Source organism: Microcaecilia unicolor, chromosome 3 (assembly GCF_901765095.1).
Source record: "Microcaecilia unicolor chromosome 3, aMicUni1.1, whole genome shotgun sequence".
In the NCBI taxonomy this organism is placed as follows: Eukaryota; Metazoa; Chordata; class Amphibia; order Gymnophiona; family Siphonopidae; genus Microcaecilia; species Microcaecilia unicolor.
The window spans coordinates 233,259,692-233,276,436 of record NC_044033.1 but is presented as its reverse complement, the minus strand read 5'-3'; the positions used below and the strand labels follow the sequence as shown (position 1 = coordinate 233,276,436).

Below are 16,745 nucleotides of genomic sequence, written 5' to 3'. Positions count from 1 at the left end.
AAAATACGATGGGGGAGAATGTATATAGCACTAAATGATGAGGTAGATATAATAGGCATCTCAGAGACTTGGTGGAAAGAGGACAATCAATGGGACACACTATTAAATTAAAAAATATTTTCCAGCACGCCAGAGATGAAGCACGCTTGAGCATGAACATGAACTACCACCGGCTGCCATGTTGGACCAGCGGTAGTTCCACAATAGCATGTAGTAAGTCTGCGTTGGGCTTACCATGCTTTGTAAAAGGGCCCCCAAGGAAGTTAAACACAACTACTTTCTTTTAATAGTTGGTCTTTTTCATTACACTTCACATTTGTTTAATTCAAATCTGGAAAGATTAACTTTTATGTCTTTCAAAAGACTCTTTTAATAAGTTACATAACCTAGGTGCGCAGTTAGTTTGGCTGTGATTTTTTTCCCATATTACTGTATTTATTTTGACCATTGATCTTACGCTGATTAATGTTTATGTTCCGTTTTAAATGAGGTATCTACTTTTGCTATATTATTTCTTATTTTATAAAGACATTTTTATAATAGTTTATTGTTTTCCTTTTTTCTATTCTTGTCACTTTTTCACGCCATGTTTTTATTCTTCACTTTATCCGGTGATTCACTGCAGGCTTTTTTTAAATATGTTTATGATATTATATTGTAAAATTGGATTCTTACAACAAATTGCTTTCTTATGCATTATTCTTTGTTATGTATCTTATACTGTTTATTGTAAGCCACATTGAACTCAAACTTTTCCTTTTAGTGCTTTTTTTCATGTCTCTCTTTAAATCTCTTCTACATTCCTCTCTTCTCTAGCTTTCACCCATTTTCATTTCTCATTTTTAATATATGTCCAATCCTCTTGGTATCTTTGGTTTACCCACTCTCTCTCTCTTCTTCAGTTTGCAGTGCCCTTTATGATAACTGCAGACATTCGTGCATTAAACTGTACAGAACTTGTTTGACTGACCTACAGAGGGTGATTTGCTTGCTTTTTTCCAAACATAGGGTTTCTATCCAGTGATATGTTCTGGATCATATGTTTATATTTCATAAATATGGTATATATTTATGACATCTTTCATTTTCACTAATTATGCACATGCCACATATTTTTGAAATATCATATACTTCAGTTTTTCAATACATACTTAGCTTTATGTTTTCTAGCCTATGTTTTGTTTTAAAGTATCATTGTCCCCACTGTTTAAAGTTTATATGAGACCATTAGGTGCTTGGTTATCATCTCTTGGGTTACAAATAATGACATAAGCAGATGACATCTTTTTGCTATGTCCTGGTTTGGATACTTTTGAAAACTGCATCTATGCTACTTGATAATATTAATTTGTTTGATTTGTGGGCTAGCTGAATAAACAAAAGACAAACATTGTGTAGTAAATTTAAAACAAATCGGAGAAAATTTTTCTTCACCCAACGCATAATTAAACTCTGGAATTTGTTGCCGGAGAACGTGGTGAAGGCGGTTAGACGGTTTCCTAAAGGACAAGTCCATAAACCACTACTAAATGGACTTGGGTAAAATGCACAATTCCAGGAATAACATGTATAGAATGTTTGTACATTTGGGAAGCTTGCCAGGTGCCCTTGGCCTGGATTGGCCGCTTTCGTGGACAGGATGCTGGGCTCAATGGACCCTTGGTCTTTTCCCAGTGTGGCATTACTTATGTACTTATATGTGTGGTTTGGTGATTAAGATTTATTACTTAAATTTTTGAAATTGGTTACAGGAGTTTTGAAGCTAACTAATAAGTCTAAGATCTTAGGTGTTATACTTGATTCAAATTTATCTTTTGATGATCAATTTGCAGCTTTGGCAAAAAAAATCGTTTCAGATTGAGCCAGTTAAGAGCAATATGGTCTAGCTTAAGCATAAAATTCTTTCGGGCTATAGCTCAATCAGTCCTCTTACCATATTTAGATTATTGTAATTCTTTATATGAAGGATTAATAATAAAACTTTTGCACAAACTGCAGTTGTTTCAGAATACTGTTGCTAGACTGATTCTGAAAGATTACATTGGCTTCCGGTGTATAAAGTTTAAAAATAGCCTGTATAATCTCTATTGTTAGTGCGCACTATTTTTAGCTCGCTAAAAAAAGTTAGCGCACCTACAGCATGGCTTAGTAAACAGGGCCCTTAGTTTATTTTCAAGTTTTAGGGGGATTATGAAGAACAAGTATTTGCTTAATTATTTTCAATATCTTGGTTATGTCTATTCAACTTTATTTTCCATTCAGAAAGCAGCTATGAAGTCTCCATTATTTTCAAAGATAAGTATGGTTTGAACTAGGTTATTAATTAATGCCTGGAATTCTATCTAACCGAGATGCTTCTTGCCTTGTAATCAGTTTCAAGTTTATTAAAACGTTCTATCCTGCCTATAAGGAAGTTCCATCTAGGCAGTTTACAATCTAAAACTAGAAGAAAAAGAAGAAAGTCTAAAATTAAAGGGTAGACAACTCCTGATGAAACACACTGTACACATTAGGAAAGGTGGGAGAGAACACCATTTTGTAATATTAAATCAAGGGGTAGGTAAAAACATATTGTATCCTATCCTGCCTTCCAGTCTTCCAGCAGTCCAACTGAGCTTCAATATATAGATTAAGGATTAGTGGAATAGATGTCTTGAAAAAGAAATGTTTTAGATCAGTTTTGAATTGATCAAGAGATTGGGAATGTCGCAGGTGATGTGGCAGAATTTCAGAGCTCGTACTGAAAAAAATCAGTTGCCTAATGTGTTCAATGGTGGATCTCTGTAAGATGGTACATTGAAGTGAAGTTGTATGGATCTAAGAGCTCTAGATGGGGTATATGGGACGATGTCATGCTAGACAGAAGGGTTTGTCAGAAAAGTGGATTTTAAATACTAATAACAGCAATAAGTAAATACATTTGGAGGGGAGGAAGTGACGTCAGCTCCAGGAATGGCAGCTTTCTTGGGGCTGAAGCTTCGGAAGGGCTACATCGAAAATAAAATAAAGCAAACAAAAAAAAACCATCATCTCTCCTCCCCGGGGGCAATCGGGAGCTTTGGGAGGTCAGGCTTGTATTCTTGCGGCTACAGGAGCCTGTCAGCTAGGGCTGTATGAGGCACGAAGGCACGGACCGGCCTGAGTTTGGGAGCAAGGCTGTGCGCTGTTGGAGGAGAACGCGTGGCTTATCGGAGGTCCACAGTGGAGGCTTGCGATGGAGACAGCAGGTGGTGGGTAGGGAGCTGCGTATCCCCCCTCGGCAGCCGTCATTGGTGAGAGGAGGTATTGTGTCTGCTGTCGCTACGGCTGCAGTGCCGGTGCTTTGCTAGGCCCACTCCGAATGTGCAGCCAGCCTGCGGGGGGGGGGGGGGGGGGACCTAATATTCTTCAGAAGTTCCAGTCCTGCTATTTGAGGCCCAAGACAGAGTGAGGGGAGAAGGAGAGGTAAAGAGTGGAGGAAGGAGTGCAGGCCGGTCGAGGAGTGGATGAAAGGGGCCCCTGCGGGCGGCTGGGGAAACTCAGAACACATTACATCAGCATCTGCCACTGCGGGCCATTGGGAAGGAGCTCAGGGCGGAGGCTGGTAGAGCCCTAAGCCTGGACAGTGTGTCTCAACCAGATTTTATCTGACTGATAAGAATTTAGTACAACGTGAAGGAAATAACGTCATGGACCGGGATGGTGGCTTAGACGTGGAGCTTGGTTGGGGCATGGTTTAGAGCGAGCGAATTCCATAGAATTAATCAGCATCCAGAAGTGTGTATCGAAGGAGAAAGATCCCTGAGGAATGCCACCGAAGAAGGGATTGGAGCGATTCCGTTTTTCAGCGGAGCAAGGCAAGAAAACGCAGGTGGAGCCAGCGGAGTTGAGCAAAGATGGCGGTGAGTCCGGCGGTGGCTGGGGAGGATCACGCTGAGGAGGGCCCTGAGACTGGCAAAATTGCGAAGGTGGAGGTAATGGCTTGGTTTCAGGACCTGAAGGCTGATTTGGCAGGGGTCCGACAGGATATACAAACTGCCTTGAGAGAAATTAGGGCTGAAGTTCGTGATTTGGGAATGCGTGTCAGTGAGATGGAGGAGGGGATGAAGACTATCAAGCAGGACATGGGGAAACTGCATAAAGTGGTGAATGTGGACACGCGGGAATTACAACAACTCAGGGAGCAGATGGAGGACCTGGAGAATAGGTCGTGCCACAATAACTTGCAATTTAAGGGAATCCCTGAATTGGACATCTTTAGCGATTGTGAAGCAGTGATTCGAGAGCTGTGTGGGTTCATTTTGAATTCCGCGGATGGAGACCAATTGCCGGACCTTCATATCTAGAGAGTGCACATAGTGACTGGTCCGCAGCGGGAAACTCGTCAAAGGCACATTGTGGTGTGTTTTGCTGATTTCCCCATGAAGGAGAAGATATTAACCAAAGCAAGGCAGCAAAAAGAAATTATTTGGAAAAACTGTAGGATTGGAGTGTTTCAAGATTTGGCCTAGAGTACATTGCAAAATCGTCTCTCCTTCCGAGAAGTTACGACATTTATGCGGTCAAAGGGGATCCGGTACAAGTGGCTCTTCCCATTTGGGATGTGGCTAACAGTGGACGGTAAATCGCATAAAGTAAAGACCCCGGATGAGGCATGGTCATCGTTGCGCTCTTTGGGGTGCAGAGATGTTCCCGGTCAGAAGGAGTTACGGGAGACCACCAGGGAGCCCAGAGCGGATTCAGTGTGGCAGAAGGTGGTGGATCGGGGGAAGACTTCTAACAAGCAAGCTTCCTGAAGGAACGCAGATTGGTGTGGTGAATTGCTTTACTTAGTGGGGAGGTTGGGTGGAGGAGTGTGGGATGCATGAATGCAATGGATGTGGGCGGGAAAGGGATTAGCTTTGGAGAGGTTCAAGTCTCGGAAGAGGGCGTTAATTATAAGTACATAAGTACATAAGTAATGCCATACTGGGAAAAGACCAAGGGTCCATCGAGCCCAGCATCCTGTCCACGACAGCGGCCAATCCAGGCCAAGGGCACCTGGCAAGCTTCCCAAACGTACAAACATTCTATACATGTTATTCCTGGAATTTTGGAGTTTTCCAAGTCCGTTTAGTAGAGGTTTATGGACTTGTCCTTTAGGAAACCGTCCAACCCCTTTTTAAACTCTGCTAAGCTAACCGCCTTCACCACTTTCTCCGGCAACGAATTCCAGAGTTTAATTACACGTTGGGTGAAGAAAAATTTTCTCCGATTTGTTTTAAATTTACTACACTGTAGTTTCATCGCATGCCCCCTAGTCCTAGTATTTTTGGAAAGCGTGAACAGACGCTTCACATCCACCTGTTCCACTCCACTCATTATTTTATATACCTCTATCATGTCTCCCCTCAGCCGTCTCTTCTCCAAGCTGTAGCCCTAGCCTCCTTAGTCTTTCTTCATAGGGAAGTCGTCCCATCCCCGCTATCATTTTAGTCGCCCTTCGCTGCACCTTTTCCAATTCTACTATATCTTTCTTGAGATGCGGCGACCAGAATTGAACACAATACTCAAGGTGCGGTCGCACCATGGAGCGATACAACGGCATTATAACATCCTCACACCTGTTTTCCATACCTTTCCTGATAATACCCAACATTCTATTCGCTTTCTTAGCCGCAGCAGCACACTGAGCAGAAGGTTTCAGTGTGTTATCGACGACGACACCCAGATCCCTTTCTTGGTCCGTAACTCCTAACGTGGAACCTTGCATGACGTAGCTATAATTCGGGTTCTTTTTTCCCACATGCATCACCTTGCACTTGCTCACATTAAACATCATCTGCCATTTAGCCGCCCAGTCTCCCAGTCTCGTAAGGTCCTTTTGTAATTTTTCACAATCCTGTCGCGATTTAACGACTTTGAATAACTTTGTGTCATCAGCAAATTTAATTACCTCGCTAGTTACTCCCATCTCTAAATCATTTATAAATATATTAAAAAGCAGCGGTCCTAGCATGGACCCCTGAGGAACCCCACTAACTACCCTTCTCCATTGTGAATACTGCCCATTTAACCCCACTCTCTGTTTCCTATCCTTCAACCAGTTTTTAATCCACAATAGGACATTTCCTCCTATCCCATGACCCTCCAATTTCCTCTGTAGCCTTTCATGAGATACCTTGTCAAACGCCTTTTGAAAATCCAGATACACAATATCAACCGACTCCCCTTTGTCCACATGTTTGTTCACTCCTTCAAAGAATTGAAGTAAATTGGTCAGGCAAGATTTCCCCACACAAAAGCCATGCTGACTCGGTCTCAGTAATCCATGTCCTCGGATGTGCTCTGTAATTTTGTTTTTGATAATAGCCTCTACCATTTTCCCCGGCACCGACGTCAGACTCACCGGTCTATAATTTCCCAGATCTCCCCTGGAGCCTTTTTTAAAAATGGGCGTTACATTGGCCACCCTCCAATCTTCCGGTACTACGCTCGATTTTAAGGATAAGTTGCATATCACTAGCAGTAGCTCCGCAAGCTCGTTTTTCAGTTCTATCAGTACTCTAGGATGAATACCATCCGGTCCAGGAGATTTGCTACTCTTCAGTTTGCCAAACTGCCCCATTATGTCCTCCAGGTTTACCGTGAAGTCAGTAAGTTTCTCCGACTCGTCCGCTTGAAATACCATTTCCGACACCGGTATCCCACCCAAATCTTCCTCGGTGAAGACCGAAGCAAAGAATTCATTCAGTCTCTCCGCAATGTCCTTGTGGGATGGCTGATTTACTGACAGAGAGATCAGCTACAGGGAAGGGAAGGATGGGGGAGGGATTGGGGATAAGTTGGAGCAGAGGAGTGTGGGTTTGGAGCAGGGGGGAGGGCAGAGATCGTCTGTGGGGAAGGGGAGGGGAGGAAGGGGAGGGGGAGACCTTATTGGTGGGTACATGGAATGTAAACGGGTTAAATAATCAGGGGAAACGCAGTAGAGTGTTTAAGGAGTTGGGTAGGCTGAAGTGGGATGTAACGTTGTTGCAAGAAACACACTTAAGACCGATGCTCACTTGCTGCGTCGTAGGCCTTTTCAGGAAGTGGTGGTACATCAGGGAATAGGGCCAAAAAGGATGGGGGGAGTGGCTATTTTGATAAGACAAAATTGTGGAATGGTGATTAAAGAGGTGTTTCGATATACTAGTGGGCGGTGTGTGGGCCTTAGAGGGTGGTTGCAGGGGAAGGAGCTGACATTGATTAACATTTATGCTCCAAATGTGGAGCAAAGAGCTTTCTTTCAAACATTAAAAGAAGAAATCTCAGGATTTGTAGGAGGGCAGATTGTGGTAGGGGGGGATTTTAATATTGCCTCGGGTGCAAGGCTAGATCATTCAGCAGGAGGGGGGCAGCAGAGTGGCCCAGGGAGGAAAGCATTGTTACAATTTTTGAAGGGGTTGGAGGTGGTGGATTGTTGGAGGTTGTTACATGGGGTGCAACGGAATTACACCTTTTACTTGCATGCAGCACAGACTTACTCTCGGATAGATGGGCTATGGGTACATCAAAATGGATGGCATATGGTGGGGGCTGCTGAGATAGAGACCATTTGTGTTTCTGATCACGTGCCAATGTGGATTAAATTAACTGGGTTGGGTCAATGCAGGCGACACGGAGTATGGAGACTCAATGAGTCATTGCTTGGAGATGCAAAAGTGCGGGAAGATATTCAGCTTACTATTCAAGAATTCCGACGCTTTAATGACAATGGAGAAGTAACAGATGGGGTGTTATGGGATGCGCTGAAGGTAGTGGTGAGGGGTGTTTTGATTAAGTGGGGGTCACGCAAGAAAAGGGAAAAAGGGCAGCAATCTGACTTTGCAGAAGACGTTATTGCATTTAGAACAGCTGCACAAAAGGAACCCTACAACACAGGCATGGGCAGACCTTAAGCAAATGAGGGGGGAAATAGCACAATTGCAGATGGCGGAGGTGGAATTTATGAGAACAAAGCTTAAGCAACAGCACTTTGAGTTTGCCAATAGATCCAGTGCAATGTGGGCCCGTTATTTGCGGGCGTGGAGAGGGCCTTCCCTTATTCAAAAGTTGAAGGATGAGAGGGGAAGATGGCATTATGCTGATTCAAAACCTGAACCCACTTAAATCTCCACACTAAAGAATCTTTGGTAAATATAATCACGCTCTTCACAAATCCAAAGACAAGAACCGTGTGTGTGCAAACAGCCTGTCTACAAAACAGATTTCTTAAATTTTTGATTGTGGTTTTTATAGAAGAAATATTAGTTATATATCTTTTAGGAGCCCTCGGTAGAAACCACTTTAAGGCAACTTCATTGTATTTTGCCTAGTGGCATAGTCTCTCTTCATTGGGTCATCCTTTAATTAAACTATTTAAAAGTGCTGTTGCAAACACTCGCTACAAGGTGCTAGAAAATATATATACGTGCTCTCAGTGAAAAATAAATAAAATAAAAACTTAAACTTATCTTAAATGCCACTGCATATCTCTTGCTGTTGGAGTCCACTTAGGCTTCCCCTAAATTGCGCCCGACGCCGCGGGTTTCACTGCTTTCATCAGGGACTCGGGTTAGAATGGCCCGTTTTGAATTCTCAACAGACTATGCACGCCGCTTCTCATAGCCATAGCTATGAGAAGCGGCGTGCATAGTCTGTTGAGAATTCAAAACGGGCCATTCTAACCCGAGTCCCTGATGAAAGCAGTGAAACCCGCGGCGTCGGGCGCAATTTAGGGGAAGCCTAAGTGGACTCCAACAGCAAGAGATATGCAGTGGCATTTAAGATAAGTTTAAGTTTTTATTTTATTTATTTTTCACTGAGAGCACGTATATATATTTTCTAGCACCTTGTAGCGAGTGTTTGCAACAGCACTTTTAAATAGTTTAATTAAAGGATGACCCAATGAAGAGAGACTATGCCACTAGGCAAAATACAATGAAGTTGCCTTAAAGTGTTTTCTACCGAGGGCTCCTAAAAGATATATAACTAATATTTCTTCTATAAAAACCACAATCAAAAATTTAAGAAATCTGTTTTGTAGACAGGCTGTTTGCACACACACGGTTCTTGTCTTTGGATTTGTGAAGATTATGCTGATTCAGACATTGGAAATTGTTTTGTGAAATATTATCAAGAACTCTATAGTACTTCTGAGGAACCACCTACGGTAGATATGGCTCGGTTTTTGGATCAGATTTCTTTACCATGCTTGGATGTGTCTGAAAGAGCTGAGCTTGGAGAACCCATTAGATTAGGGGAGGTACAGGGTGTGATAAAGCGGCTCCCTAATGGTAAAGCACCAGGTTTAGATGGATACTCGGCAAGGTTTATGCTTTGTGGAGGAGTTGGGAGACCTCTTGGTGAGGGTGGGAAATGGAGCTTTGGAGGGTAGTGGGCTTCCGGTATCTATGTTTGAGGCTGGGATAACGGTTCTGCCTAAGCCTGGGAAAGATCCTGTGGTGTGTGGGGCATAAAGGCCTATTTCACTTTTGAATGTGGATGTAAAGATATTAGCCAAGATCTTGGCTAATAGTTGGATAGGGTGTTGCTGAAATTGATCCATATAGATCAATCTGGGTTTATCCCGAGGAGACAGGTAGGGGATAACATAAGGCGTACTCTTCATTTAATATGGGAGGCACAGAGATCCCAGTCTAGTACAGTTTTGCTGGCTGTAGATGCAGAGAAGGCGTTTGACCGGGTAAGTTGGGGGGTTTTGCATGAAGTGATGAATCGCATGGGCTTGGGAGACAACTTTGGGGCTTGGTTGGCAGCTTTGTACAAAGCTCCTAAGGCATGCCTTAACATCAATGGGGGATATACATCCTTTTTCCCAACTAGGCAGGGTTGTCCTTTGTCACCCCCTCCTTTTTGCACTGTACATAGAGCCATTAGCAATAATGGTACGTCAGCATCCAGATTTTCGGGGTATTAGGGTTGGGGAGATGGAACATCGTATTGCTTTGTTTGCGGATGATGTGCTACTTTATGTGGTGGACCCTGAGCAGACATTACCAACGGCGTTGGAGATTTTTAGGGAATTTGAACGATATGCTGGCCTAAGGGTGAACATGGATAAAAGTGAGCTATTGGGGATTTCTCTGACACATGTGGAAAAAAGTAGATTGAGAGCATTGTTTGCGTTTAAGTGGGCCAAGTATCATATTCAGTATTTGGGGATTCAGACTCCTAGGGATTTGGGTAGGGTGTATAGTATTAATTAAGGGAAGATAATAGACCAAATTAGGGAGGAGCTGGCCCGGTGGAAGGGATTGGGCTCTCATGGTGGGGGCGTATGGCAGTGGTGAAGATGAATGTGCTGCCTAGATTGTTACTTTTGTTTCAGGCGCTACCAGTGGTGGTTCCGAAACGGATATTCAAACAACTGCAGGGTTTGGTGTCACAGTTTATTTGGGGGTAGGCACCCCCGTTTGGCTGGACGAGTGTTATGGGGCGCTCCTGGGGGGGGGGTAGAGCAGTGCCTAATATTGAATGGTATTATGTTGCTGCCCAACTGAGGATGATTATGGACTGGGAGAGGGAGATAACCAAGCCCACTAGCCAGTTGGAGCAATCATATAGCCCGCATAGGCCGATGAGCTCGTATTTATGGACTACTGAGGGAGTGATCTTGGCTGGGATACAGAATCCATATGCGAGACATTTGGTGGAATTGTGGGGAGGAGTGAGGAGGAAGTTGGGACAGTCTGGTGGGGTGTCGACTTTGGCGCTTTTGAGATGGGAGCCTAAATTTGGGGCAGGGAGAAAAAATGCCATTTTTGTGCGGTGGGAACAAGTGGGCATTGTAAATTTCTGTGCAGTGCTGCAGGAAGGGAGGGTGAAGAGTTTTGATACGCTGTGTTCCATGTATAGTTTGCCGGGGGGGGGGGGGGGGGGACAGATTTCCCTATATCTAGATTCAACATTTTGTAAGGGCAATGGGGTGGAGGGGGGGGGGAACCCTCAGGAAATGGAAAGTCTGGAAAATTTGTGGCTTTTGCTGAGGAGGGTGCCTAGACCAATATCGGTGATATGTACATTTTTTAGGGGAAAAGATCCCAGACCATTTGGTTTTCAGGGGGCTTGGGAGGAAGATTTAAATTGCCACTTTTCTGATCAGGATTGGGAAGTTATTTGTGGGGAGGTTCAGAAAGCTTCGGTATGTGTTTTGGTGCAGGAAAATGCATATAAAGTCTTATCCAGATGGTATTACACACCGGAGAGATTGAAGCGGATGTACCCTGGTACATCAGACTTATGTTGGAGGTGCAACTTACAAAGGGGTTCATTTATACATATATGGTGGGCATGCTCCAAAGTGGTGCCCTTTTGGCACGCTGTAATGAAAGCATTAGTGAAGTTGATTGGATCGTCTTTGGTGTGCAATCCTTTGGTGTGCCTCTTGGGCTTATATAATGAAAGGGATTCTGGGGAGGAGCGTAAATGGTTGCAGCTGGGGTTGGTGGCAGTTAAGTGCCTTACAGCACAGTATTGGAAGAGGGTAGACACCCCCCCCCCCCCCCGACATTGGGAGATTGGAAATGTAAATTGGGTCAGTTAATACAATTGGAGACTAACGGCATACCGCATGGAGGGAGCAATACGACACAAGGGAGGACGGGCTCGATTGCAACAGCGACTGACATCTATTTAGAATTGTGGAGTACTATAGGAGGGGGGAGGGTTGGGGGGGTGGGAGAGGGAGGGGAGGGGTGTGAGAGTGTCCCAAAGGAACAGGGAGCATTCTTAAGTTGAGTTGGGGGTTTGATAGGGTTAGAGGGGTGGGGAAGGGGATGTTGTATATTAGGGTGCACGGTTTAGTTGGGAAGTGGATACTGTTTATGGGACTATTTTGATCTCCTGAGTTGGGGAGTAGTATGTATAGCGGATAAGAGAGTTCCAGATGTAGTAGTTCAGTATTTATGGGCCCCTGCGTGGGCAAATGTGAGCAGGATGTGCTCTTTGTGAAAATTTTGATGGTTGCAGATTTCCTATATAATAAAACTCACCCTCAACGTTCTGAGGACACTGACATCACTGACAGTTCCTGCGGGCACTTCCTTCCGGTTCGAAGGGTTCGTGGTGGTGAAGCCACCGAAATCGCTGTGTCTGGGCCCCGCCCTCGAGTCAAACGTGATGAGGTCGAGGGCGGAGCAATGGCATCAGTGGCTTTACAACCAACATGGAAGGACTCGGGAGATGAAGGTGGCGTGCGTTGACGTGGCTTCACAACGCCGAAGCGGTGGGTACGGAGGGGGGGGGGGTTCGGGAGGAAAACCTTGCTAGCGCCCGTTTCATTTGCTCCAGAAACGGGCATGTTTTACTAGTATTATAATAAAAAAATTTAAACTGAAACAAAAAAAGTAAATACATTTGGAGCTATGGTGGAATATAAGCTATGAATAGAATAGAATAGAATATTTACAGGTTATTGTAACATGGCACATTTGCATTCTCTTTTCTAAGTGCATAATTGTAGTTCATGGTGTATAAACTGTCATTTGGAATGTTATGTGCAAGCCTGTGGTTTCATCTTTTTGATAGTTTGATTTTACCTCAATAGCTTTTTGTGTTTAATTATTTATTTGGATTTATTGACCACCTTTTTGAAGGAATTCACTCAAGGCAGTGTACATAAGTACATAAGTATTGCCACACGGGGATAGATCAAAGGTCCATCAAGCCCAGCATCTTGTTTCCAACAGTGGCCAATCCAGGTCACAAATACCTGCTGCTTATCCCAGAAATAGCAGTGCATTTTCCCCAAGTTAATTTAGTAATGGTCTATGGACTTTTCCTTTAGGAAGCCATCCAGACCTTTTTTTAACCCTATTAAGCTAACTGCCTTTACCACATTCTCTGGCAGCGAATTCCAGAGTTTAATTACACGTTGAGTGAAGAGGTGTGGTAGCCGTGTTAGTCCACTCTTAAAGGTTATCAATAGAAATCAAACAAAATAAAACATGGAAAAGAAAATAAGATAATACCTTTTTTATTGGACATAACTTAATACATTTCTTGAGTGAAGAAACTTTTTCTCCAATTCGTATTAGATTTACTACTTTGTAGCTTCATCGTATGCCCCCTAGTCCTAGTATTTTTGGAAAGAGTACACGATTCACGTCTACCCGTTCCACTCCACTCATTATTTTATAGACCTCTATCGTACCTCCCCTCAGCCGTCTCTTCTCCAAGCTGAAGAGCCTTAAACACTTCAGTCTTTCCTCATAGGGAAGTCATCCCATCCCCTTTATCATTTTCGTCGCCTTTCTCTGTACCTTTTCTAATTCCGCTATATCTTTTTTGAGATGCGGTAACCAGAATTGAACACAATACTTGAGGTGCGGTCGCACCATGGACCAATACATAGGCATTATAACATCCTCACTTTTGTTTTCCATTCTTTTTCTAATAATATCTAACATTCTATTTGCTTTTTTAGACGCAGCAGCACACTGAGCAGAGGGTTTCAATGTATCATCAACGACACCAAGATCCCTTTCTTGGTCAGTGACTCCTAACATGGAACCTTGCATGATGTAGCTATAGTTAGGGTTCCTCTTTCCCAAATGCATCACTTTGCACTTGCTCACGTTAAACGTCATCTGCCATTTAGACGCCCAGTCTCGTAAGGTCCTCTTGTAATTTTTCACAATCATCTTGTGATTTAACAACTTTGAATAACTTTGTGTCATCAGCAAATTTAATTACCTCACTAGTTACTCCCATCTCTAAATCATTTATAAATATGTTAAAAAGCAGCGGTCCCAGCACGGACCCCTGGGGAACCCCACTATCTACCCTTCTCCATTGAGAATACTGACCATTGTTGATTTACACCCTATATGTGTGTAAACAAAGAAACTGACACCTGTTATAAAAAGAATAATCAAAAAAATTATCCCTACTCTCTGTGTTTTATCCTTTAACCAGTTTTTAGTCCACAATAGGACTACCTCCTATCCCATGACTCTCCAATTTCCTCTGGAGTCTTTCATGAGGTACTTTGTCAAACGCCTTTTGAAAATCCAGATACACAGTATCAACCGGCTCGCCTTTATCCACATGTTTGTTCACCCTTCAAAGAAATGTAATAGATCGGTGACGCAAGATTTCCCTTCACTAAATCCATGTTGGCTTTGCCTCAGCAAAGAATAAGTCAAACATAAGCAATAGATAATTACAGCAGTAACAATACAATACAAAGTATGGCATAATGTGCTACATTACAATATCAACACAATACACAATAAAACATTTTAATAGACAGCATAGGGTATAAGCAAAGATGGAACATATAGATAGATAAGACAGAGTAACAGGAGTAAGAAATAAGAGTAACATAGTAAATGACGGCAGATAAAGACCTGAACAGTTCATCCAGTCTGCCCAACAAGATAAACTAATTTTACATGGCATGCGATACTTTATATGTATACCTGAGTTTGATTTGTCCTTGCCATTCTCTGGGTACAGACTGTAAAGTCTGCCCTGCATTATTCTTGTACTAAACATTCTAAAGCTAACATCGAAGCCCCTTAAAATATACTCTCCAGCCCATCCATATCTATTCAATTACGATCAGGGCGTAGACCATAGAAAATTTGCCAAGCACTGGTTTTGCTTCCCAATTACCGGCGTTGTCATCCAGTCTCCGCTAAGATTCCATAGATCCTTCTAAACAGGATTCCTTTGTGTTTATCCCACGCATGTTTGAATTCCATTACCATTTTCATCTCCACCACCTCCCACAGGAGGGCATTCCACGTATCTACCACCCTTTCCGTGAAAAAATACTTCCTGACATTACTCCTTAGTCTGCCCCCCCTCAACCTCAATTCATGTCCTCTAGTTCTACCGCCTTCCCATCTCCGGAAAAGGTTTGTTTGCAGGTCTCTCTCCTGAGTCAAGCTTACTAATTTCTCCCCTCCTATTCGGTATCTTTCTTTCGGATTTCTGCTCCCCAAGTGCATCACTCTGCAGTTCTTGGCATTAAATTTTAACTAATGATAAATGCAAGGGGATATGATATTAATCACCGGAGTCAAATCGACTCACACTCACTCCACATTCATTCCGTTGAAGAACAAACCATAAATTACTACTACTACTACTATTTAGCATTTCTATAGCGCTACAAGGCGTACGCAGCGCTGCACAAACATAGAAGAAAGACAGTCCCTGCTCAAAGAGCTTACAACCTAATAGACAAAAAATAAATAAAGTAAGCAAATCAAATCAATTAATGTGAACGGGAAGGAAGAGAGGAGGGTAGGTGGACGCGAGTGGTTACAAGTGGTTACGAGTCAAAAGCAATGTTAAAACGGTGGGCTTTCAGTCTAGATTTAAAGGTGGCCAAGGATGTGGCAAGACGTAGGGCTCAGGAAGTTTATTCCAGGCGTAGGGTGCAGCGAGACAGTAGGCGCGAAGTCTGGAGTTGGCAGTAGTGGAGAAGGGAACAGATAAAAAGGATTTATCCATGGAGCGGAGTGCACGGGAAGGGGTGTAGGGAAGGACAAGTGTGGAGAGATACTGGGGAGCAGCAGAGTGAGTACATTTATAGGTTAGTAGAAGAAGTTTGAACAGGATGCGAAAACGGATAGGGAGCCAGTGAAGGGTCTTGAGGAGTGGGGTAGTATGAGTAAAGTGACCCTGGCGGAAAATGAGACGGGCAGCAGAGTTTTGAACTGACTGGAGAGGGGAGAGGTGACTAAGTGGGAGGCTAGCAAGAAGCAGATTGCAGTAGTCTAAACGAGAGGTGACAAGGGTGTGGATGAGGGTTTTGGTAGAGTGCTCGAAAAGAAAGGGGCGGATTTTACAGATGTTGTAAAGAAAGAAACGACAGGTCTTGGCAATCTGCTGGATATGAGCAGAGAAGGAGAGAGAAGAGTCAAAGATGACCCCAAGGTTTCGAGCTGAGGAGACAGGGAGAATGAGAGAGCCATCAACAGAAATAGAAAATGGGGGGAGCGGGGAGGTGGGTTTGGGGGGGAAAATGAGAAGCTCGGTTTTGGTCATATTTAATTTCAGGTGGCATTGAGACATCCAGACAGCAATGTCAGACAAGCACGCTGAAACTTTGGTTTGGATGCAAGGTGAGATATCAGGGGTAGAAAGGTAGATTTGGGAGTCATCAGCATAGAGATGGTAGGAAAAGCCATGGGATGAGATTAATGAACCAAGGGAAGAAGTGTAGATAGAAAAGAGGAGGGGACTAAGAACAGAACCCTGAGGTACGCCGACAGGCAGAGGGATAGAAGTAGAAGAGGATCCACCAGAGTGAACACTAAAGATGTGGAGGGAGAGGTAGGAAGAGAACCAGGAAAGGACAGAGCCCTGGAATCCAAGTGAGGACAGGGTATCGAGAAGTATGCTGTGATCGACAGTGTCAAAAGCAGCGGAAAGATCAAGAAGAATGAGGATGGAATATTGACCTCTGGATTTAGCCAGTAATAGGTCATTGGAGACTTTAGTAAGCGCAGTTTCGGTTGAGTGGAGAGGGCGAAAACCAGATTGTAGTGGGTCAAGAATAGCATGTGAGGAGAGAAAATCAAGGCAGCGGCGGTGAACAGCACGCTCAAGTAATTTGGAGAGAAAAGGAAGGAGGGAGATGGGTCGGTAATTAGAGGGACAAGTAGGGGAGAGTGCAGGCTTCTTAAGGAGAGGTGTGACCACAGCATGTTTAAAGGCAGCAGGGACAGTCGCAGTGGAAAGTGAGAGGTTGAGAATGTGACAGATAAAAGGAATAAGAGCAGGAGAGA

General features: G+C 43.6%; 1 protein-coding gene across 4 annotated transcripts in view; it reads right to left on the bottom strand.

Annotated features, from left to right (window-relative positions):
* Window positions 1–16,745, bottom strand: part of LOC115466373 (deleted in malignant brain tumors 1 protein-like) — a 278,988-nt gene that overhangs the window by 139,616 nt on the left and 122,627 nt on the right. The gene's annotated exons all lie outside the window — the stretch shown is intronic.